The 25,713-nt window shown below is 39.9% G+C and overlaps 1 long non-coding RNA gene across 1 annotated transcript in view; it reads right to left on the reverse strand.

Moving 5' to 3' along the window:
• Positions 1-2,214: 2,214 nt before the first annotated feature.
• Positions 2,215-25,713, reverse strand: part of LOC109389874 (uncharacterized) — a 56,877-nt gene continuing 33,378 nt past the window's right edge. Inside the window, exon 3 of the long non-coding RNA XR_002125472.1 lies at positions 2,215-2,285. This is a non-coding gene — a long non-coding RNA (uncharacterized LOC109389874). The remainder of the gene's footprint in view (positions 2,286-25,713) is intronic.

The following is a 25,713-nucleotide window of genomic DNA, read 5'->3' on the forward strand; positions in this document are numbered from 1 at the left end:
ACGCTTTTTCTAACCACGCCTAGGATTTGAGATTGTTCGGGAGGAGGGCAGAAACGAGCCTCATCTTTTCCACTTCTGAATCCTCTCCTTCTCTGAGCAGATGTGAGGCTCCAGCTCCAGCTCTGTGGCTTTTAGATGCAGTTGCTTTCCCTCCCTTTTAAAATCCTCTGAAATAATTCCAGAGATGATGCCTTAAACATTCCAATGTTAAATGTGTGTGCTTACATCTAACCTGAATCCTTTATGTTAAGGAGGCCCCATTCCAGTCTCCGGTTGGGCAATGGCTTTCTTCTTTGGAACAGGGAGAAGTATGATCTTTTTGCAGAAACCTCGGGACCTCCCTGCTCACCTTCTCCTCCGAGGCCTCTGTGCTCAGAATCCACTTGATCTGCCCCACGTGGGAGGGCAGGAGGAAGAGGCCATCTTCCTTAGACTGCTTCTGAGGAGGCCATTAAACAGACAGCTTTACAGGACGCTTCTAGCGTTCCTGATCCAGGAGGGCACGCCTGCAGGGCCTGGCAGGGGGAGTGTGTGTGTGTGTTCTGATGAAGCTGCTGTCTTCAACTCCAGATGGCCCATGATGTCACTGGAAAAAACCCTGAAACGTGCTATAAGAAAGAACTTTTTTATGGCTCCCTGGATAACGTTCCCATTCGCTGGGCTTGAGGTGCGGAGAAAAAGAAGCTGAAAGGCTTTCCTACTCCCCATCTGTCACTTGGGGCTGCAGGGAAAGGAAGGGCTGGAGGAAGGAAAGGGATTAGGTGGGAAGGGAGGGAAAAGCGAAAGGATAAAGGGAGCTGAGAGCTAATCCTCTCCCCTCGCGCTGCCTCTGAATCTCAGCACAGGGTACTGACCACACGGGGTACAGCTCTCTGGATGTATATGTGACTCCTGTACTACATTTGAGATCAGTGTTCCCGCCTTACTGATCCCTTTAAGCTCAAAACCTAAAGCAACATCTGTTATATAATAGATGTTCAATAAATGTCAAAAGAATGGAGTTCTGCACTGGAGCCACACTATTAAAGAACACAGTAGTAGAAAGAAACCCAAATTTGTTGGTTGTTTTCTGTATGTCATACGTCATAATAGACACCTTCAGAAACACTTTCCTCGTCGCTGTTGTTTGAGGTAGACATTAACGTCACTTTACAGAGGAGAACGCAGAAGCTTCGAGAAGGTAAAGAATGTGTCCAAGATCAGGCAACAAGCCCAGGTCTGATGGACTCAGAAACAATTCCCACTAGTATAGCCTGCCTTTCCCAGGAAACTACCGCTCTGCACTACTCCCTGCCTCAAACATAAAGCAGAGAGAAAAGCAGGCCATGGAAATAAGTGCGCTGGGCATGTGAGTCCTAATTCAGTGCTCATTACAAAGAGGTTCTGCTAAACACAGCGTATGGATGCTTTTAGGAACATTTACAGTTGAATTTCTTATAATTTCTAGCTATTTCCCACTAAAGAGCCTAAGTTACTGAAGTTGTGGCTTATATAATGAGGAAATATGGCTTACAGGGAGTGTCATTCCCTACTGAGCTAAGGATGACCCAAATCAATTTTGGTTCTTCCACTTGAAAAACAAACAAACAAACAAACGGTATGGTGTGGTGGGGGTTGGAGGGAGAACAAGAAGAAAGAAATGACCAAGAGTGACTGTGGTAAATACTGGATTGTTGGAAGAGTCACGATGCATTTTTGCAATGAAAAACATAGAAAAAAAAGTCATGATTTTTCCAACAACCCAATCATTAGTAGTCAAAGGATTTTATTCCCTCACCATTACATATGCAAGCGTTTGGGGGTAGGAGTTATGGCAAGGTTGAGGTACCTATCTTACTAATATAAGCACACAAGATTTTAGAACTGAAAACTCTTTTCAGCCTTAAGCTTAGGCTCTAAACTTAAATATCTAAGCAACTTGCTTCACTTCATGTCCGAGAAAACCTGGCCTAGAGGATGGAGAAACTTGCCAGACTTCAAGGCAGTGAATGGCAAAAGTAGCACAGAACCCAGGGTGTGGGTCCCCCACTTAAGAGATCTTGCCACTATATTATGGAAGCATCTAAGGCTGCAGAGGCCAGCCCTTACCCTCGCCACTCTGCTCTGACAATTATCAAAGAATCTTCAGAGCCAATTTGAAAATGATGGTAGGCAGCATCTCTGTCTGTGCTCAGCTGAGAAACAGGGCTTGTCCAACATCTGTCCAGGTGCTATCAAGAAGTGCAGAAGGTTTTGAGAGCATGATGCGGGTATCTTCCTCCCTCAGATGTTGCAGGTGCATGATGCTGAGGAGTACAAGGAAAGAAGGGGAGATTCCTGTAGACATTTCCTCAAACACCAACATGCCACACAGAGACATTTTTCCAGGTGACTATTTATGTAATCAAAGATTTTTATCATCTGTCAACAGAATTTGTTTGAAAGGGGTAATTGTCTCTTTTGAGAAAAATACTGGGAAAATATTGTGCTTGGAATTGAAGGTAAGTTATTAAGCATTTATGTTTATTTGTGGTCAAAGTTTCATTTAATAAAACATAATTACTCTGAACTGGACAAGAATAAGAAGTTTACTCCATGAAACGGAGGTGTAAGTCAAAAGAGCAAAAGAGAAAGAAGAAAATAGATGCCACATAAAGGAAGAAGCAAGAAAACACCCTCATTAGGGGTTGAACAAAAAGAAAAACTGAGAATACAATATTTTAGATGATATTTTGGGGGTTTTTTATTGTGTGTAATTTGATCCTTTCCTGTGACATCTCCTGCGTCCAAGCCCTTAAATAACATTTTCTACACTGGTGAATAGTTTGTGTGAGCTGTACTTCTTCGTTATTTGGCTGGTTGTTGCACAAAGTCCTAAAGATGCATAAGTTAACATGAATAAATCAGGAAGAAAACTTCAAAATACTGCTAAGACAAAGTGAAGGTGACCTAATATACTTGCCAGTTTATGAAGTAAAAAACTCATTTTCAAGATGTGAATTCTCAAGTTAAAGCTTAATTTATATGAAAATTCTGTATTTTCTTATATGAAAATACAAACAGCCAACATAATTTTGAAAAAGAGAGAGAAGAAAGCTTAAGGTCTTATGCTACCTGATTTCAAGACTTTCTATATAGCTACAGTAGTCAACACAGTGAGGCACTGGAAGAAAGATAGACATACAAATCAACACAGAATAGAGAGTTCAGATAGAGAGAGAGACACAGATAGAGACAGAGCTAGAGACAGAGACAGAAACAGAGAGCTAGAGATGGAAAGGAGAGAGAGGACTGATTTTTATAAAAGGAACCAAGCTAATTCAATTGGAAAAATGAGTCTTTTCAAAAACTGGTGCTAGAACAATTATATATCCAAATAAAAGAAAATTAATTCTAATCCCTACCTCACACTATACACAGAAATTAACTAGAGAGATGGTTTACAGATGTAAATGTGAATGCTAAAACCATAAAAATGTTAAAAGAAATATAGAAGAGTTTCTTGCTCATTATTGGACAGGCAAAGATTTCTTAGGGCATACCAAACACTACCATTAAAAAAAACCATAAAATTAGAGTTCATCAAAATAAAACCTCTTCACTTGAAAATCAACAGAGAAAACGAAAAGACAAGCCACATTCTGGGAGGAAATAGCTGCAATGCATGTAGGTAACAAAAGACTTTCATCTAGAATATAGGCAGAACTCCTACAAAACATTACTGAAAAGATAAACAACTAAATTAAAAAAGAGTAAAAGTCATGAACGAACACTTAACCAAAAAGATACAAACGATCAGTAAGCACATGTAAAGTTGTTCAACAGTATTAGGCATTTAGGGAAACACAAATTAAAACCACAGTGAATAAAATTTAATAGATCAACAATACCAACCATTGGTAAGAACATGGGGCAACTGAAAGTTTCATACAATTTTAGTGAGAGTGTAAAATATTACAATCAATTTGGAAACAGGTCATTTCTTATAAAGGTAAATATATACCTATTCCATGGTGTAGCAACTCCTAAAAGATAGTTTTTTCTAAGAGAAATGAGAAACTATAAAAGGACATGGATAAGATATTCACAGTAGCTTTATCATAGTAGCCCAGAACTGGGGGGGAAAAAAAAACAAAAACGATGCAGCAATGAGAAATAAACTACTGATACAAGCTACAACATGAATCAACCTAAGAAATGTTAGGTTGAACACAAGAGGCCAAATGCCAAAGAGTTCATAGTGTACAACTGAGTTTATATGAAGTTCTAGTAGGCAAAACTAAGTTATGTTGAAAGAGATTAGATCCGAAGCTGCCTTGACCAGAAATGAGGGTGTACTGATTACAACAGGGCATGATAAAACTTCCTGCAATGAGGAAAGTATTATATATCTTCAATAAAGAGTTGATTTACATCTCTGTGTACGCTGAGTGTATACATTTGTCAATACTTGTTGCACATGTAGAGCTCTGCATTTGATTGTATACAAATTATATTTTAAAAATAAAAATAGAAACAATACTAAAAAGAATGGTTAAAGAGGAAGAAAATGTACCAACCTACATACATATATATGATAGTGTTACATTTTAAAAAATCAAAACTTTTATCTCTGCCATAATGAATACTTTGTAAAAGTTATGTCAAAACTAGGTAAAACACAGCAGGAATAAAAATTGTTAATATATTATATGTTATACACACACACACACACACACACATAGTGCACTGTGGAGAATTATTAAAGCTATAATAGCAATTCTTTCAGTAGTGGACAGTAGCTTCCAGATAAAGTCACAATGACTGTCTTGCAAAATGAATGAAAAGATTTACATCAAGGTATAACACTGTAGCATTTTAGAACATCAGCATAAAGAAATGAATCTAAAATCTTCAGGAGAGAGAGACAATTGAGCCCTATAAAAAAATCAACAATCGGGATGACATCAGAATTTTCAAAAGCAAAATTAGAAACTAGGTTGATAGACAAATAGCTACACCTTTTGCATGGACATAATATTCACCCAAAAATTCTAAATCAAGACAAACTTTCAATAAAATTTTAATATTTAACATTTTAAGCCTCACAAGTTCTCAAAACTTTACCTATCACAGCTCCCTTTCTCTGAAATAAATCAGATGACATGCTTCAAGAAAATGAAGGGGAAAACCAAGAAAGTAGACATGGAACCCAGGAAACATGATCCAACACGAGAGAGGTGAAGCTAATTCTCACTTTGATAATAAAGGCAAGTCCCTGGGCGAAATTTTGCCACTGTCTACAGAGCCAGGATCCCGTGCTAAAGCAGAGGGCAAAGGACCCCAAGAAGAAGTTGCCAAAAAAATGAAAGGGTGACACAACACATTTGAGCATTTTGATAGGACTTGTACAATTTTTTCAGAGCTTCTAGGAAGAATTAGAGATAGGCATAGAACACATGAAAAACAGGCATGTTTGTAATGGGGAGGAGAGGAAAAAAGTTGATATAAAGAGAGATAAATCCTAAATGCCACAGTAGAAGGCATAGTGCCCAACCTGTAAAATCAAGTAGCTATATAAGCAATATTTAGCAATACAGAGATAAATGCCCAAAGAATTGGCTTAACTAGTTAAAATGTTTACCTCTGGAGTGACAAACATGGGAAGAGAGATACTCTTTCCCTGCCTTGTTTGTTTAGACTCTGCAGATATATAATTTTAACAAAAATATAATCTATATTTAAAGAAAAAGAGAAATAAAGAGCTAAGAAAAAAAGTATTATATTTAGAAAAGTAAAAATTGTACAGTAAGGGAAATGTAATAATACAATGGATGGCTCACCTGTGAAAAATATTTATGTAATCATAAATGTTGATTGTTAATATATCAAAAAAAATCTGATTAAAAGAAAAAATACTGGTACATAGGAAAAGAGAAAATAGATTTACTTATCTAATTCCCCATAAGACTGTAAGATCGTTGAGGAGTCAAATGGTCTCTTTCCCAAAGTCAAACAGGATATGGACCCAGGCTGCAAGGAATTTTAGAATTATGGAAAAAATAGAAAAATAACAGCTCTGTTATAGTACTGTGTGTCACATAATATGGTAGACTATATTATGAGATCACACAAGAAGACTCATCTAAATGATGTTGGAAAGTCGGTAAAATCTTCTGGAAAGGGCCTTTGACTTGATGAATTAAAGCGAATGAAGTTTAAAATAAAGAGGGGATGGAAATACATAGAGAACAGCATGTGGAAAGACGCATAAATACGGAATGTAGCATGAAGTAGTTAGGAACTACCATAAGATCATAATAGCTGCTGCAGAAGGAGACAGCCAGACAGTGGTAGGAGGGGAAACGTCCTGAAGGACCAAGGAAAGTGCTGACTGAAATGAACAGGTTACATTTGAACATGATCTATATCCATTTCACTAAACATTACGCTTTTGGAAAGACACACACCCATATACTGCAACATATAAATCATACACTTCCAGATATGCGTATATTCATACAGGGTCCTGGGGACAAAACAGGGCCAGATGATGTGCTTATACAGAGTAACAGGAAATAGCTTTATTAAATAGTTTCATGTGAGTGTTTGCCATGAATACTGCCACCTCCTTACTTGGACACTGAGGAACAGCTGGTAATTACAGCTGAAAGAAAGAACTGTCTGGTTCTGTCTGGGCCTTTTTGTCACCTGCCGTTTTTTCATTAACGAACTTTATTTTTTAGGGCAATTTGGGGTTCACAGCAACATGGAGAGGAAGGCACAGAGAATTCCCATTTACCGCCTATTCCCACTCACACACACAGCCTCCCCCACTATCAACATCCTAAAAGGGGTCCATCTGTTCCAATCGGTGACCCTACACTGACACATCATTATCCCTCAAAGTCCACAGTTTATGTTAGGATTCACTTTTGCTGTTTTAAACCCTACGGGGTTTGACAGATGTATGATGACACGTTATCTATCACTGCATTGTAGTGTCGTACAGAGCAGTTCCCCTGTCCTAAAACTCCTCTGTGCTCTATCTATCCATCCCTCTCACACCCCTAACTCCCAGCAGCCGCTCATCTTTATTCTGCCTCCTCAGGGTTGCCTTTTCCAGAAGGTCATATACTTGAAATCAAACAGTAAGTAGCCTTTTCATATCGGCTTCTTTCACTTAGAAATATGCATTTATGTTTCCTCCATGTCTTCGTGGCTTGGCAACATTTCTTTTTTAGTGAATAATAATCTATTGTCTAGAGGAACCACAGTTTGTTTATCCATTCACCTACTGAAGGACATCTCAATCCTTCCAAGTTTGGGCAATTATGAATAAAGCTGCTATAAACATGTGTGCAGGCTTTTGTATAGACATAAGTTTTCAATTCATTTGAATAAATACCAAACTGTGATTGCTGGATCATATGGTAAGCATGTCTTTAGTTTCGTAAGAGGCTGCCAAATGGCCTTCCCGAGTGGCTGTACCCTGCTGCACGCCCCCAGAGTGGATGACAGTCCCCGCTGCCCCACACGCTCATGCTTACCAGCATTAGGTGCTGTGAGTGTGCAGGCTTGGTCCTTCCATTAGGTGTGTAGTGGGATCTCACTGTTGCCTTAATTTGCATTTCCCTGATGGCATATGTATGACGTGGAGCAATCTAGTCACTTGGTTACTTCCCATTAGAATATTTTCTTTGGTGAGGTTTCTGTTAAGGTCTTTTGAGTCAGGCTGTTTCTTTATTGTTGAGTTTTGAGGGCTCTTTATTTTAAATAACAGTGTTTTATCAGATATGTCTTTTACAAATATTTTCCTATGGCCTCTTTCAAGATTTTTTTCTTTATCTTTGGTTTTCTGAAGTTTGAATATGATATGCCCATGCGTAGGTTTGTTGGGGGTTTTTTGGGCATTGTTTTTTTGAGGGGTTTTTTTGGGGGCGTTTATCCTGACTAGTGTTCTCTGAGCTTCTTGGATCTGTGGTTTGGTGTCTGACATTAACTTGGGGAGATTCGTCATGTTGCTTCAAATATTGCTTCTGTTCTTCCTCTCTTCTCCTTCTGATATCACCATTGTGATACATTACACCTTTTGTAGTTGCCCCACAGTTCTTGGATAGTCTGCTCCGTTTTATTCAGTCTTTTTTATCTTTGCTTTTCATTTTTGGAAGTTTCTATTGTCATATATTCAAGCTCACAGATTCTTTCTTCAGCCACAGTCAGTCTTCTAATAAGCCCATCAAAGGTAGTCTTCATTTCTGTTATAGTGTTTTTAATCTCTAGCATTTGTTTATTCTTTCTTAGAATGTTCATCTCTCTGCTTACATCACCCATCTGTTCTTCCATGTTGTCTACGTTTCCGTTAAAGTCCTTGGTGTATTAATTATAGTTTTTTGAAAATTCCTGGTCTGATAATTGCAACATTCCTCCCATATCTGATTCTGGTTCTAATGTTTGTTCAGTCTCTTCAAACTATGTTTTTTGTTTGCTTGGTTTGTTTGTGTTTGCCTTTTAGTATGCCTTGCAACTTTTTGTTGACTGGTGGACATGATGTACTGGGTTAAAGGAGCTGTGGAAACAGACCTTGACTAATGTAGTGGTAAAGTGTGGGGTAAGAGCAAGCTTTCTGTCATCCTATGGTTAGGGCTCAGTCTTTTGGTGAGCTTGTGCCCTGGACCATGAACTTCATCAGTGTTGTTCAGGTCCCGTCCTCACATAGGTGGGACAGGATGGCTAGAGGGAGCTAGAATTAGCTATTTTCCTTTCTCCAGGTAGCCTCTGGAATAATAGTTTCCCCTGAAGGCAGGCCTTGTTAAGAAGGACAGAGTGCACAAACACCCACTCCCCCCCCCCCCCCGCCCATACTCACCCATGAATCCCCCTGGAGTTTTCAACTGTCAGACTTGTCCACAGTGCACCTCCAGCAATATGCCAATTACAGTTTAGGTTTCCCAGCCCTGGGACTGCTTCCTATGGAGGGGTCTGCTTGTGAGTTTCTCCTCCACTAAGCTGTGATTCTCTGTATCTGCTTGTCTATCTCTCCAATTTGGGGGGTAGCGGTTTGCCCTGTGACCTCACTTCCCTGATGGATCCAGAAGAGTTGTTGCTTTTCCAGTCTGTTCAGCTTTTTACTTGTCAGTAGGATGGAGTGGAGACCTCTAACCTCCTTCCATCTCAGCTGGCTTTTATGTCACTTCACTATCCTCTTAAGCTTGTCTCTCTTGGAATAGTTATTTCCTTTTATCAAGGTATTTTATAGCAGTTGGAAAGCATTTTAAGTCTCTACCATGTGCAGCTCACTGGCTTTAAGTATAAAATCTCCATCTTGCAGCCAAACACAACTGTGAAATCCCAGAGCTCCAGGAAAACACGGCTTCCCAGTGCACCTTGGGAAGGGCTCTGCAGGGCGAGCTGCCCAGAAGTGGCTTTTCTCTTCCTCTCAGCCTCTCTGGGCCAAGGTACAGTGGTCAGAACAATTACAGACAGCCCTTAATTTTGGTGGGTGTGACCTTCAACTGTGGTGAAGCTATTGTCTATGCTAACTTTCCATCAGAATCAAATCTTCTACCTGGTTTCAGTATACGATAGGGTTTCAACTATTTTACATATGGAAAATCAAGAAAGAAAAACCAGGAAGATCAGCTTGGCTTTGGGGGAGTTTACCAAACTCCCCCAAAGTGATATCAAACTCTAGATAACCCACAGGCCATGTAGACAGCTGATCATGTCTAACTACGAACACACCTACAAGAAATAGTATTTAACAGTATAAATCTGGGGACATGTTATCAACTGTTGTTGCATCTTTTTACAAAAATCTAGTTACTGACTGCAGTCAGACACCCATTTTTCAAGTGTAAGGGAGAAAACAGTGATATGTAAAGAGAAAACTAGAAAATGGGTAGATTCAAGAGATCAGGGGAATTGCCCTGATCTTTCCAATACTGGGTATGTAACCCTGAACAGGGCTCTCAATTTGGGGTGGGGGGGCTAGGTTTGTATCTGTGAAATAAGAGTCTGCCTAGATCATTCTTAAATTGGTCCCTGACTAGGTCCCATTTGCAGTACTAGGAATGCTAGCACATGGCTCTCTCCAAAGAGGAGGATGGTAGGGACAGCCCTGGACTGGACCCAGACAAATTGGAAACACCATTATCAAGTATGTGAAGCCAAAGTAGGTCTCTAGAGGGAATCCATGAATGAGAGCCAGAGAAGTATCGACCCCAAAACCTAAAGTCTTAGTATGACCTGAAAAATACATATGGTGGTTAGGAACTGAGATCAAGGAAAGGTCAGAAAACAGATTAAAAAATGAACTATTAGTTCAAGACATACCTAAGCCATGAGGGAGAACAAGGTGGCAAAAGCCTGTTCCTGGTAGAAACATGGCAGCTGATTCAGGAGGATGGGGAGGGATTGGTTCCTAGCTCGCTCGCTCGCTCTCGCGCTCTCTCTCTCTCTCTCTCTCTCTCTCTCTCTCTCTCTCTCTCTCTCAATCAGTGTGTGCTGTTCTGACTTTGTTTTTACCTTTTTTTAAGGTTTTATTATATTATTTTTTAATATTTTTTTATTTTTCAATTACAGTTCACATACAATATTATATTAGTTTCAGGTGCACAACACAGTGATTAGACCTTTATACAAGTTATGAAGTAATCACCCCAGTGAATCTAGTACCCATCTGACACCATACATAGTTATTACAATATTATTGACTATATTCCTTATGCTATACTTTATATTCCCATGACTATTTTGTAACTGCCAATTTATACTTCTTAATACCTTCCCCTTTTTCACTGATCCCTCCAATTCCCCTCCCATCTGGTAACCATCTAAATAGTCACTGTATCTATAAGTTTCTTTTGTTAATTTGTTCATTTTTTTTAGATTCCACATAAAAGTGAAATTATATGGTATTTGTCTTTCTCTGTATGACTTATTTTGCTTAGCATAATACCCTCTAGGTCCATCCATGTTGGCAAGATTTCATTCATTTTATGGCAAGTAATATTTCATTACATGTATGTGCCACTTCTTTTTTATCCATTCATCAATTGATAGACATTTAGGTTGCTTCCATATCTTGGCTACTGTAAATAATGTTCCAATGAACATATGGATGCATATGTGTTTGTGAATGAGTGTTCCAAGTTTCTTCGGATAAATACCCAGAAGTGGAATTGCTGGGTCCTTTTATATCTTTTGTTGTAGCCTTTGTTTTAAAGTTTATTTTATCTGGTATAAGTATTGCTACCCCAGGGTTTTTTTTTCATTTCCATTTTCATGAAATACCTTTTTCCATCCCTTTACTTTCAGTCTGTGTGTGACTTTTGATCTGAAGTGAGTCTCTTATAGGGAGCATATATAAGGGTTTTGTTTTCTTATCGATTCAGCCACCCTATCTAGCTGGTTCTCTTAAAGGAACAGATCTATTAATAGTAAGTATATGGTAAAGCTTAATAGAAATAGTTTCAAGATAATATGTGACTTTTAAAATTATTTGGCCATAGTCCTCCTCATCATCATGGTTCAGCTTCAACACCGATGATCATTCAATGATCTTATGCCATGACCAAGCCACTGTGCTGTGATTTCTCTTACCCTCTCTCATGCACTTTCACTCATATTATCCCCACACTCCACATGTTAATTAGTTTTTAAGTTTTATTTTTCAGGTTTTCTTTATAGGCTTAGTTTTAGTACTGGATTTCTGCTGGTAGCCTGCAGATTTTATTAATGTAAGAGTAAACTTTTTTCACTGTAAAAAGCACCTGGTAAAGTTGGAGTTAGTAGTCTTTTTTTTTCTCTTTTTTAATTTTATAGACTTTTCTTTAGGCAAAAACTGACCAAGTTGTTTTGCTGCAAAGGTAAGTTTGGCTTATGACTGAAATATTAAAAGTTACTCTAACAGCTTGCTAGTAGCTACTGGAAGTGTAAACACAATTACCAAAGGGTTCTTTATTTTCTCTTACTGTACCTGGTGGCCCGTCTCAAAGAGGTCCTTTTATAAATCACACCAGGGATAATTATATTTGTTTCTTCCCTGGCTTTTATCATCATAAGAATAATTGAGACTCGTATTCAGGCAAACACACACACACACACACACACACACACACACACAGATTAATGTGAGGCCACTAAAAATGTATTCGGAACTAGGTTTTCTTGAGCTTGAATTTAAGACCTATGGTAAGAAAAGCAGTTGGTATAAATACTGAGAGACTGGAAGTACTCTAAGTACTCTGTAGATTAACACTGAACAATCCCAGTTCCTGCAATCTAATGTTGTGTAACCAACCACCCCCAAAATTTTGTTGGCTTAAAAATAATACCTCATTTATTTGGCTCTAAAATCTGTCATTTGGGTGGGGCTCAGTGGGGACAGTTAATCTTTGCTCTACTTGGTATCAGCTAGACAGGCCCTGAGGGTAGAGGCTGGAAGCATCTCATTCGCTCACAAGTCTGGTGGTTGATTCTGGCTGATGGTTGAATCTCAGTTTCTCTCCATGTGGTCACTTTGTGTGAGCCAGTTTGTTTGGGCTTCCTCGTGGCACACTGCCATGTTTGAAGGGTGAGCACTCAAAAGAAATAGAAAGCCACTATTGGGACTTGATGTCAGAAGTCATGCAATAAACAAAGGACCTGAATAGGTAATTCATAGGAGAAATATACAAATGTATATGAAACATGATAAGATGCTCAGCATCACAATTAATTAAATTCAGATTAAAATAGATGTTTTCTTCCTAGCAGACCACAAATATGTTAGAAAAGCAGTAAAATTTTATTACAGATGTAGAGAAAAAATTGGTAGAATCTTAAACACTGTTGGTGAGTGTAACATTTTGAGGGAGGCAATTTGGCACTATCTATTAAAACTTAAAATATGCATTATTCCTTGGACTTGAAAAAGTCTAGTTCTAGCAATTAATCCTCTAGAATGACTCCCACAAGTGTAAAAATACCTCTATAATGATATGTGAAAAAAGGAAAATTTTAAATACTCCATATAGTCACCAGAAATGTCTTTGTATATATGTGGGATATTCTTTTACAATTATTTATAAATATATAATGTTATAATTTGAAATAAATCCCTTTTTACTTAAAACAAAAATCATGCAACATCACTTCTGCCACATACTGTTGATCAAGTCAGTTATAAATGTCCATTTTGATTAAAGGGGAGGGAACATAGACCTTGCGGTCATTGTGGACTGGACTATATATACAATATATACAAAGGGTGCCCCAAAAATGTATACACATTTTAAGAAAGGAAAAAAAATGTATTAAAATTGTAATATTCAATATACACCGATAATAAAAGATGAATACAAGTCATGTGTATACACTTTTTGGCACCGTGTGTGTGTGTGTGTGTATGTATGTCTATGTATGGCACCATAATTACAAAGCACAATCTACTACAGGACCCATATGGAAAAGTTCCTCTGTGTCCAAACTTAGGACAACACTACTTCACAACCACTACATATCAAACAGGGAAACAATTACCCCCACAGCTTCTCACTGCTAGTCATTTAGTTTCTTGTCGTTAGGAATCAAATGGATTTTAGGAGAGAAGGAAGCATTCACTTTCCATTTCCGATCCTAGAATAGATGCTCTGCTCTGAGCTCCAGGGAGAAAATACTGCTTTTGCACCCCCAGGCCTTCCCCAACCATGCTCTTTCTCTTCATCAGAAATATATATATATATATATATATATATTATCAGGCAAAAGGAGCATGCCGTGATGTAGCAACCCACCCACATTACACCCCAAGCTATGTCCCTTCTGACATTAACAACCTCCCACCCCCGGCATTAGTAAAGAAGAGCATTTCAGCTCAAGGAGAGTCTCTCTTGAATTTAACAAAGCAAAAGAAATACTCATTCCAAATGGGGGTTTAAACTGCATTATCTATTCCAAAATTATTTCAAATTTTTTCCATAGGTTTCTGGGTCAGGCTTGTAAACTAACTCCAGAAAGTTCTGTGCTTCATACAAACTTTCAAGGTAGTTTTAACTTCCAATAACATCCTTAGTCCAAAGAAGTTCAAACTACCATCTTTTCTAATTAGTGATTGAGCTTGGTTCTCTCATTTGAAGATTCCTCTAAAGGCAAACTTGGGAATTAAGATACTGTTTTTACATTCTTGAAACAAATGACACACACCTACTGAGTCTAGCAGCCTGAATCTAATGCTCTTTCTGAGGACCCAATTCCAAACTGAGTCCAATTCCAATGCCCATTAAATAACTCTGTTCGAATGTGCTATGGGTTCAAGGCCAATGGAGTATCAGGGGTATTATTCATTTCAGACAAAATGGAATTTCCTGCATCTAAGCAAATAAGGCTACAAATAAGGCTATCATAGTTCTTACAAGATAACATAGTTGAAAGGTCAGTGATAAATTTAAACATGTGTTCAACTTTCCTATACCCCCTCCCCTAATACCTTAAGATAAACAAGGGCTTAGAAATTAAGGAGTGAGGGTAAGGGAAGAGCTTGTTGCCGAGTCTTCTTAGAGGGGACAAGACCAAAAGCCTCCACAAAACACTGACGTACAACTAAGCACAAACTGGAATCCGCTCACCCAGCTCTGTCTTCCCTACCAACTGTATCCTAATTGAAAGGGAAAACGGCATTACACTGTCTCCCCGCCTTACATTCTCCAGACCTTGTAAGTCTTCTTCACCTTTTAAAGGAGGGGATCTGTTCAATATCAAGAGACACCCAAGATTCTGCCTTTTCCCCTCATCGATGCCAATTTTCTTTTAAGATACAAATGGACGAGCAAGAAAGGTGCCCCATTCCACCAAGCAGAGCTGTACTGGATGAACTGGAGAGAGCATCTCATGAATGTGATGACTTCACAGGGTGGGCAGCCTGTCATATTATTTCTACCTCTGGAGCCCCTCTGGGGGTCCCAAATGAAAGGGACATGCTGGATGTTGACAATCTCCCTTGCTTGCTATTTCCCACACCATTGGAACACAACCTAACATTAAAGAATCACACATAAGAACTCTATATTCTTTATATGAACAGTAGCTATTTAGTTTACACAATTCAGTTGAGTGGAAATATATATGTAGTTATTTCCCTTTGTGGTTCCATAATCATCGCATTTACATATTTTCTGCACACAGATAAAACTATATGGATGGACCTAGAGAACATTATGCTAAGTGAAATAAGTCAGTTGAAGAAAGACAAATACCATACGATCTCACTTATATGTGGAATCTAAAGAACTGAATACATGAGCAAAGTAAACAGAAATAGTCTCAGAGACACAGAGGAAAGTCTGATGGTTACTAGTGGGAGGGGTGTGGGGATGAGGCAGAAGGGGAAGGGACGAGACAACATAAATAGGTAACTACAATATTGCCACACAGATAAGAAAGGCAGTTCAGGAAATATAATCAATAATGTTGTAAATATTTTGTAGGGTGTCAGATGGTCACATGTCTTATTAGGGAGACCATTTCATGGATGGTGTAGATGCCTGAACACTGCACTGTACACCTGAAGCTGAAGCTGAATAATATTGTATGTCAACTATAATTTTATATATATATATATATATATATATATATATATATATATATACATATATAGTCACAGGATATGGAGTACAGCACAGAGAATAGAGTCACTGAACTGTAACAGATATATACGATGTCAGAGATTGGCGGTAGCGGGCTTTCAGTTTGTGAGGGGTGAATGTCTAACTGTTTATAACATTGTTTTGTACACCCAAAACTAATAATTCAAAAAACGTCATTTGAAATTAAATATTCAGCTGACAAATCTAAAAAACAAGACAAGACTATGATTACATGAATACACTTTTCTGGCTGTTCAAAAATTTTACATTCGGTCCAGGTGTCAATTAGGTATGCTATTTGGTTACTAGTAAAAGAGATCAATATAAAGTGGCTTAAATAATGTAGAAATTAATTTCTCTTTCCCGTAAAGTAAGTCTAGAAATGGGGGTTTCAAGCTGATAAGGACGGTTTCATTCGAGAACTGAACTCCACTATCTTAGCCATGTCTTCTCTCTTCATGATCCAAAAGACTAGCTCATCTATCAGTATCATTAATCTGTAATTGTTTTCAAGGTCAAGGATCACTTATTTCCTTTTTTAGCCACAGCACCAAGCACATATTGACTCTAAATAGTATTTGTTGAATGAATAAATGGATAAAAGAATGAATAAATGAATGAAGGATAAGTCTTGTGAGGGTAGAATTAAATGTACAGTTACTGCACAAGACCACAGTACATTTACTGCTCAGTACTTCACTTATGGAGGTTAAACCAGAGAAAATCTTATAGGGAGAAATTATATTTAAACTGGATAGTGAGTGATGGGCAGGAAGATTTGAAGAGAAAATAAGGTAGTATCTTGCTGCTAAGAACATAGGATTTGGAGTCAAAAGGCTGGTTTGCATTTACTAGATGGATGGTTTTGGGCAAGGTAAAGAAAACTCTGAGCCTATATCCTCATCTATAAAATGGAAATAGTAATAACTTCTTTATCAATTCTTATGAGGTTTTCTCTTTCAACTCTTCTTTTAAATGTACAGCATCTCATTTTATTCCATGTTTCCTATAAATTATCTAATACAGAGGGTGCCAAAAAAAGTATATACACTTTAAGAAAGGAAAACTATTAAAATTGTAATACTCAATATACACCAATAACAAAAGATGAATACAAGTCACGTTTGACTTCTGCAATTACAAGAGGTGCTCAAAGTGGTTCCCATCAGCATCCGGATACTTCTGACCAAGGCAAACTACTGCTTGAGCAATGCTGACCAAAGTGTCCACTTGTACACATTTTTTGGCACCCCCAGTATATATATTTTTAGCAAATTGTGATGGTTAATTTTATGTGCCAACCTGACTGGGCCAAGAGATGTCCAGATTAAACATTATTTCTAAGCGTGTCTGTGAGGGTGTTTCCGAAAGAGATTAGTATTTGCACCAGTGGATTCAGTGAAGTAGACTGTCCTCCCCTACGTAGGCAGGTCCCATACAATCCACTGAGGGTTTCAATAGAACAAAACAGAGAGGGTCTGTCATTTTCTTGCCTGCCTGTTGAACGAGGGCGGTGGTCTTCTCCTGCCCTTGGGCTGGGGTTACACCACCAGCTTTCCTGGGTTTTCAGCTTGTAGGTCGCAGATCGTGGGACTTCTCAGACCCCATAATTGTTTGAGCCAATTCCTCATAATAAATCTATTATGTTATAATTTGTTATATATTATATTAATCTGTTGGTACTATTTATCATATAAAACACATACAGATCCAATATATCTTTTATATACCTATCTATATATTTATATACCTATCTACCTAGTTATATAGATACCTCCTATTGGTCCTGTTTCTCTGGAATAACCCTGACTTACCACTTGTCATAAAAAAATTTATTTTCTTATTACAAAATAGATTAAAAATTCCTTCAGTCCCAAGATACTGCTCAGTGTCTATTAAATATTTTATTTTTTCACTTGTTCATTAAATTCATTTATTTCCGGGTAGCATTCCAGACTGAGCATTCCACACTGAACAAGACAGATGATTGAACCTGTGTCTTACATTCTGCTGAATGAGACAGAAAATAAAAAGGGAAATATAATATGGATAAATGTTCTGAAGCAAACATCATGGTGATAAGAGAGAGGCTAGCTCTTTCAGGCACGGGGATCACGGGAACCCCAAGTTGTTAATACCTGAGCTGAAATATGAAGAAGCCACAACACAGCCATATTAAGAGCTAGAATTGCACCTGAGAAATAAATTTTCCCGGGAGAGGGAATAGCAAGTGCAATGACTGAAAACTTTGAGATCGAGAAACAGAAAGAGGGCATGAAAAAATTTAAAAAAAGAAAGAGGGCATGTCAGTTAACGTAATGCTAACTGTTCTGACAATTAAACTCCAAAATCTCGGTGGCTTAACAGAGTAAAAATTTTCTCTTCCATTTACTTAAAGTTTAATTGATGGCTGAGGTTTTCATCCACATCAACTGCCAGTAAAGAGATGAAGGAAGAAAGAAAGGATTGTGTCTGGGTGTTCTTTATGGTCCAGGCTTATAAGTGATGTGTCACCTCTGCTCCCATTTCACTGGCAGGACTCATGATGGCCACACCTAATAGCAAACAGTGATAAGGAACATACCTAGGGTCTCAGCCCAGCTGCCAGTGCAGAGAGCAGTTTGCTGAGGAACTAGCCAGCCTCTGACACAGGAAGCCACTGTGGCTGCAGGTTAATCATTTAAGGTTGAGGAGAGAGGAGGAGGAAGAGAAGGTGTATGTGTGTGTTTGGGGGTGGGGGGCGGGGAGCAAACAGAGTAACTTGACACTGAGAAGTACGCAGCTGCAAAATCAGGTCTGGCTTTTTAGGACATGGAAAGAAGTTCTAATTTTAATCAGAGAGCAATGGAAATCTACTGAGAAGTGTCAAGCATGAAAGTGACATGATCGGCTTTACCTTTTTAAAAGATCTCTCTGTTGTAGAAAGAATGAATTTGAGAGGGGCAAGAGTAGAAGGTTAAGTGGCTACTGGAAAAGTTTAGATGGAAGATGACCATGGTTTGCTGGAAAATATTGACAGCGGAAACAGACACAAGTGGAAGGATTTGAGATACATTGTGAAGGTAGAGCCAACAAGCCTATAGATGACAGGTAAACATCTCATGAATAAATGAATAAAAAAATAAACTATGATCCCTAACACGTACTGAGCACACACTGTGTCAGACTCTGTGCTAAGAGCTTTTACATGGATTGTGCCATTTAACCCTTCCAGCAATCTTTCGCAGTGGGTGTGACTATTTTCTCCGTTTTTCAGATGAGGGAATTGAGGCTCAGAGAGTTTAAATCACTTTTTCATGATTATACAAGCCAGGATCAGAAAATGTTGTGATTTCAAACCCTTTACCAGACTGGCCCTAAACAATCCACAGTTCTCTCCTAAAGGTAACAAGTCTATTAATGACAATCTCCAAATGACCCCAAACTCCCAGCTCACTGGTCCCCCTCGGCCCCAGACACACAGAGGGTTCCAAGAAAAGCAGAGTCGAGTACTATAGGTAAACTCAAGGATGTTGGAGGTATTTATGGTGCCCATCTTTTGGAGAGTTCACATCTTGTTTTTGAAATCCCTGCCTTTGGTAACTCCTGTTAAAGCCAGTTGTAATGTACTTGTAAGATCAATTGCTCAGAGGAGAGTCTGTTCTGAATTAGAAAATTGTTGCTGCTAAGGAGCCCCTGGGGGCTGGGGAGCTGGGGGTGGAGGGCTGCACATGGGTTCAGCATGGCAGGCCCCTCTGCTGATAATAAATGGGGAAATGTGGCCGGTAAGGCCCACAGAAAGAAAAACACTTAAGCCTCTTGATGAAAGGCCAGATGAGAAGGTAAGTGTTATAATTCAACTGAAAATAAAAGCCAGCGGCAGGTTATTCTTCCTTCCAGGCAGACAGTTTACGGGACTGCTTTCCTGGAGCTAGAGTGGCAGTGATGGATTATCTGGGAAGGTGAAGCAGCTGAGCCAATCTACCCCCTCCTCTCCAACCCCTGAATCCCCCTCAGGCTACGCAGTTTCAGGGCAGCTCTAATCCCTCTTAGCCTCCACTCTCCTGTGGATCCTAAGACAAACCCCAGGAGTTGCAGGGCCTGGAGAGCATCCTCCCAAGCTGTTTCCTGAAATCCAAACCTGGAAGACAGGAGTCAGCCTTCAGGTGCTTGCCAAAAGACTCCATTCATTACCCTTCTGGGAAAGATTGTGTGAGAAGTCCTGGGCTAAGGACTGTTTGACTCTGGCCTCAGAGGGAGCGCTGCTTGTGCCAGAGTGGCTCGTTCAGGTAAGTCTGCAGTGAGCTGTTCATTTCAGGGGGCCCTCAGCAAGCCTCCCTGGGGGACGCAGTGTCGAGACTGATTGGAGCGGGGAAGGAGGAGTGGGTCCTCTGCCCTAGGCACTTTCTGCCTCCACTCTTTCACGAAGAGAACTTGGCTTTCTGCTCCTCTTGCCCATATCCTGGTTCCCATCAAGGTCACCCTGAGGTGCCAGCCCTGTTAAAGCCATTTTATTTATATTAGGCACTCTGTGGATTCCTCAAAACCTTCCAGGAACTACCGATCTGTCACTGATTGTGGAATTCTGAGGCTCTTGGAGAAATATTTTTGGATAAGAAGGCCATCCGGGAGTCCCTCAAGTGTCTGTACATGGGTATCTATTATGCCTCCTGTTCAAAGGCTGGTCAGAATAAGGTAAATAGAGAGAATCAGAACAACAGACAAGTGTTATCTGTCTCTCTCCATGTTTCCTTAGCCCCTCTGAGGATCTGCATTCAATACTTGGTGTAACAAATAGCACAGACAGAATGGCAGAAAGCCCCTGGGACAAATTCATATGGGAATGGTGAACCTGTTTCAGGGATGGTGAGCATGTCAGTAAAATGGCAGCACAGGCAGCTCCAAACACCGGTCCCAAAGAGCACCATTCACAACTGTCAAAAATCAGAAATAGCTCCAATGTCCATCACTGGATGAATGGACAAACAAATGGTGGTGTTTACACGCAATGGAATATTATTCATCCATAAAAAGGAAGTCCTGATTTATACTACAATGTGGATGAACCTCTAAAAGATTATGCTAAGTGAAAGAAGCCAGACATGTAAGACCACATGTTATATAATTCCATTAATGTGAAATATCCAGAATTAGATAAAGCCATAGAGACGAAATGCAGGTTGGTGGTCTTCCATGAGCTGGGGCCTGGGGGAATAGGAAAAAAACACTTAACAGGTACAAGGTTTGACTCTGGAGTGATGGGTGGCACTAACTAGATAGAGGTGGTGGTTACACAACATTGTGAATGTGTTAAATGCCACTGCACTGTTCAATTTAAAACAGTTAATTTTTATCTCAATAAATCACTATTTTTAAGAAAAGGAATGAGAACTGTTGGGTTAGGTGAAGATAAGGTCCATCTCCACTCTTAAACTGCACAACTATATTCTGTGAAGTAAATATATTTTTTAAAGTGTAACAAATACCAAGGAAAACATATAAAGGTGCTCTTCAAGTTCTGATGAAGAGTTGGGGGCACAAGGAAGAGCTCCCTGATAAGGAGATGGGGGCTCTGCAAGCAGACGGCAGGACAGCATTCTCAAACTGAGGTGAGAACCGGGGAGGAGCAGTCGGTGGGAGCCCGGGCAGGGGACAGGGCCCTGAGGCTGGAAATGTGGGTCTGAGCCACACTGAGGAAGACCTTCAGGGCCAAGGATTCCTCAAAAAATTAAAAATAGAATTACCATATGACGCAGCAATCCCTCTCTTGGGTATCCACCCAAAATATCTGAGAACATTTATCCGTAAAGATATATGTACTCTGATGTTCATTGCAGCTTTATTTACGGTGGCCAAGACATGGAAACAACGAAAGTACCCTTCGATAGATGATTGGATAAAGAAGATGTGGTATATATACACAATGGAATACTACTCTGCCACAAGAAAAGATGAAATAGTGCCATTTGCGACAACATGGGCGGATGCTGAGATTATTATGCTTAAATAAGTAAGGCCGAAAAAGTAGAGAACCATATGATTTCACTGATATGTGGGATACAAAACTGAAAACAACAAAAGAACAAGAAAAACACATAAAGAAACAGAACTTATAGACACAGACAATAGTTTAGTGGTTACCAGAGGGTAAGGGGAGAGGGGGTGGTAGATGAGGGTAAAAGGATCAAATACATGGTGATGGCAGGAGAACTGACTCTGGGTGGTGAGCACACACTGTGATATATAGATGATGTGTTACAGAACTGTACACCTGAAATCTATGTAACTTTGCCAACAACTGTCACCCCAATAAACTTGAATAAAAAAAAGAAAGAAAGAAAATGCTTAGCTTTCATGTGGACTCAGGTTACCTCTAAAGTTTTGAAGTGAACAAGCTATGTAATAGGAATTCGACCTTACTGTGGCTGTCCTGGCCTCAGAGCATAAGGTGAAAGCTACAGAGGCAGCACGACCGAGTGGTTGAGCATAAAAACTTTGAAGCCAGACTGCCTGAACGCAGATCCTGGCTCTGCCACACTCTAGCCAGGTGAATTTGGGCCAGTTACTTAACCTCTTCGTGCTTCAGTGTCTTCATCTGTAAAATGGAAACAATCTCCACCTCACAGAATTGTTGTGAAGATTAAATAAATTAATACTAGTAATGTGCTTAGAATAACACATGGGGCAAAGTAAGTGCTCAATAAATGTTAGCTGCTCTTACTGCAATGAGGGATGTATGTTTTCAGGAATAATGGGGTTAGTGGTGAGAATCAGACCTGCTGGACTGCTGTTCCATGTTGCAAGTAAAGAAGTATTTTGTCTGAATTCATTGTTATACTGCGCTTGGAATACTGCAGTGTTTTATGTAATGTTTAAGCAAGAGTAAACATTGGACAAAGAAGTTTTGGATATTTATTAGGGCATGGGTTGGAGATCGTTAACTTGGAATGGGTAAGAAATGAATAATATTGGAATGATGACTTTTGAAAGTATCCTCGGATGACCTCAGGAGTTTCACAAGCCCAGATTGCTCAGGAATACATGACCATAAGTCTGGCTTCAGGGAAGTCATTACTTTAGAATGGATACATTGGCGAAAAAATGGGAGGAAAACTACATGAGATGAAGCAAGGTCCAACAAGAGGAGATTGCGTTGATTGGCAACACATCTTTTGATTAGCTAGAGCAGCAGTTCTCAACCTGTGGGTCGCGACCCCTTTGGGGGTCGAATGACCCTTTCACAGGGGTCGCCTAAGACCATCGGAAAACAAAGATATTTACATTATGATTCATAACAGTAGCAAAATTACAGTTATAGAGTAGCAACGAAAATAATTTTATGGTTAGGGGTCACCACAACATGAGGAACTGTAGTAAGGAGTCGCGGCATTAGGAAGGCTGAGAACCGCTGAGCTAGACTGATATGGTGTGTGAGCAGAAAGGGACAGAGCTGAAGCTGAGGTAACCTGCTGAACTGAGAGGGCGGCAACTCCTGTGACCATGTCAGAGGAGCCACTTGCTTCCTCTGTCGGTACTGACAGCACAAGGTTCTTCAATAAATTCACCTCCAAAGCAAGGATTCAAGCTTTTCAGTCAGTCAGCAAATCTGCATACCTATAATGTACCAGGTGATACAGTAGTTTCCAGGCATATACTGACAAAAAGACAGACAATCCCTGACTTCGTTACAGGTTAACAGAGGAGAAGGAATGAATTCAATGTGTACAAAACTGAATTCAGAACATCCCTATGGGCTTCTTCTAGGTTTCCTTTTGTGGTAAATTCTATAAGCTAAAATTCTCCCTTAACATATTCATTTCCCCTACGTCCAACTCATCACCATGTCTAGTACATTTTGCCTGTTAAATACCTTCTAAATCCATCTACGTTTTTTCATCACCAAGGTCCCAGTCTGGTGTGAGCCACCATCTTCTGGAGGACAGAAAAACCCTCCCAACTGGTATCTCATATCCACTCTGTCCTCCTTCCCATTTATTCTTGACTTAGAGGCATGTTCAAGGTCAAGTGCAAAATCCTTCATCTGGCCTACAGAATCTTTCATGATCCGCTTGCTGCCTATGTCTCTCCTCTCATCAATGTCTTACCACACAGGCCTCCTGACATGTGCTCTCCTGCCAATGGCTTTATCTGTGCTGTCCCCGCCTGACCTTCTCAGCTCTCAGTTCACTCCTGTTCATTCTTAGGATCTCAGCTCAAGCATTACTTCCTTGGGGAATCTTCCCTCATTCACTGGTCAGCTCAGATCTTCCAGTTAAGAACTTCTCTTAGTGCTATGCTTCCTGTCTTCATAACACTTACATAATTAGCAATTACAGATTTGTGTGATTATTATTCTTTTTATTAAAGTTTATTGGGGTGACAGTGGTTAGTAAAGTTACACAGGTTTCAGGTGTCCCATTCTGTAAAACATCATCTATATATCACATTGTGGTGATTATTTAATTCAGTTCTCTCTCTCCCAGTAGAGTGAACTCCATGAGGTCAGATTCCTATCAGTTTTTGTTTATCGCTGTTTCTCCAGTGTCTAGCACAGCGCCCAGACATGTATCTGTTGAATGGATGAATTACCAATAAACTACTGCACGGGCTCTGCACTCTTACAAAAACCTGAGGCATCAGGGAAAGCTTCCATGAGGTTGTAATATTCCAGCCGACACTGAGAGCATGAACAGAAAAGAGCATGAGAACAGAACAGAAAAAAAAAAGAGAAAAACAGAGAAGCACACTCCAGGCAGAGGGAAGGGCATTGAGGTGAGATCCAACACAAAACAGCCCTGGATTTAGACACCTCCAGTGTGGCCCGAGAGAGGGGCAAAGGAAGAGCAGCGCTCGGTGGAGGCGGAGCGAGTGACAGTGGCCACAGAACCCTGTAGAGCTTTTACTTCTACTGGACTTTATTTCTATGGACCATGAAAATCCATTAAAGTTCTTCCAAGTTAAATGCCATGCTTGGTGTATAAAAGACTTTTAAAAGATTACTGAGGCTGATTATGTTAAGAGTGGAGGGGAACATGAGAAAGGGAGGCTTTGAGGGCCATGGCTGTGGCTTGCACGAGACGCTATGATAGCCTGGGTCATGGTAAAGTAGAGCTAGAGAGAAGCGGATGGAAGAAAATTTAGGAAGTGGGATAAAGATTTGTGAAAATACTCCCAATAGTATGGGGGTGGGGGGTGAGGAGGCTGAAACAAATTTCTCTAAACTGTTAGTAATAGTTACCATTAGGAGATGCGGAGGCAGTACCAAGGAGTGGCTTCAAGGGATCCTGGCCCCTGCTCCACAATGTCTCCTACCCCAAATAACAGCAGAATCTAGGTGAAAACAGAGTTCTACTTACAGTGCAAATACAACCTCACGATAAGTCTTGCAGCAATTCCTTCCAACTCCTAAGTGCCTCCTACACAGCCCTGGCTCTAAGACGCCATCACATGTGCTACTATAACTTTTAAACCAACATTCCAAAATATCATTTAATGAGCATTTTCATATTTCACTCCATTTAATAATCACAACTTTATTGTTTCCCAATCTTTCCAGATAGAAAACTGAAGTACAATAATAAAAAAAAAAGTCCTGCCCCAAATTATAGGGTTCAAAATGGCTGAGCCAGGGTTCAAACCCAGATGGGTCTGATTGGGAGGCCCAGACTTCTCATCATAAAACCCCCTAGGTCCTTTCCCCGCCATGTGGCAAACTGACGTGCTGGGCAGCTTCTTCTTAAAGTGGTTTGGAGCCCAGGCCTTAACACTAATGGGGCATTAGCATTTCTCTTTGCATTCATCCCCAGACATCCTCTCAGTGCGGTGGTATTGGGATGGTATTCTGACACCATATTTCCTATAGCAAAGGAAATGCTGTGGGATATGGGAGCTTTCAGATGTGGACTTGATTGAAATGGGTGAAGTTTGTTTTCTTTTATGTTCTATTTCTCTCGTGCCTTCATAAGCTAGTGGATCCAGATGGCTGGAATCACCAATTAAAAACAAAGAACGCTAGGGAAGGACAAGGGAGGGAGAGGGAGAGGGCGAGGGAGCGGGAGAGAAAGGAGAGAAGGAGAGGGGGTGAGGGGGAGAGGGAGAGAGGGAGAGAGGGGGAGAGAGAGAGGGAGGGAGGAGGAAGGGGGGGGAAGAG

Source organism: Hipposideros armiger, unplaced genomic scaffold (assembly GCF_001890085.2).
Source record: "Hipposideros armiger isolate ML-2016 unplaced genomic scaffold, ASM189008v1 scaffold_247, whole genome shotgun sequence".
NCBI classification, from domain to species: Eukaryota; Metazoa; Chordata; class Mammalia; order Chiroptera; family Hipposideridae; genus Hipposideros; species Hipposideros armiger.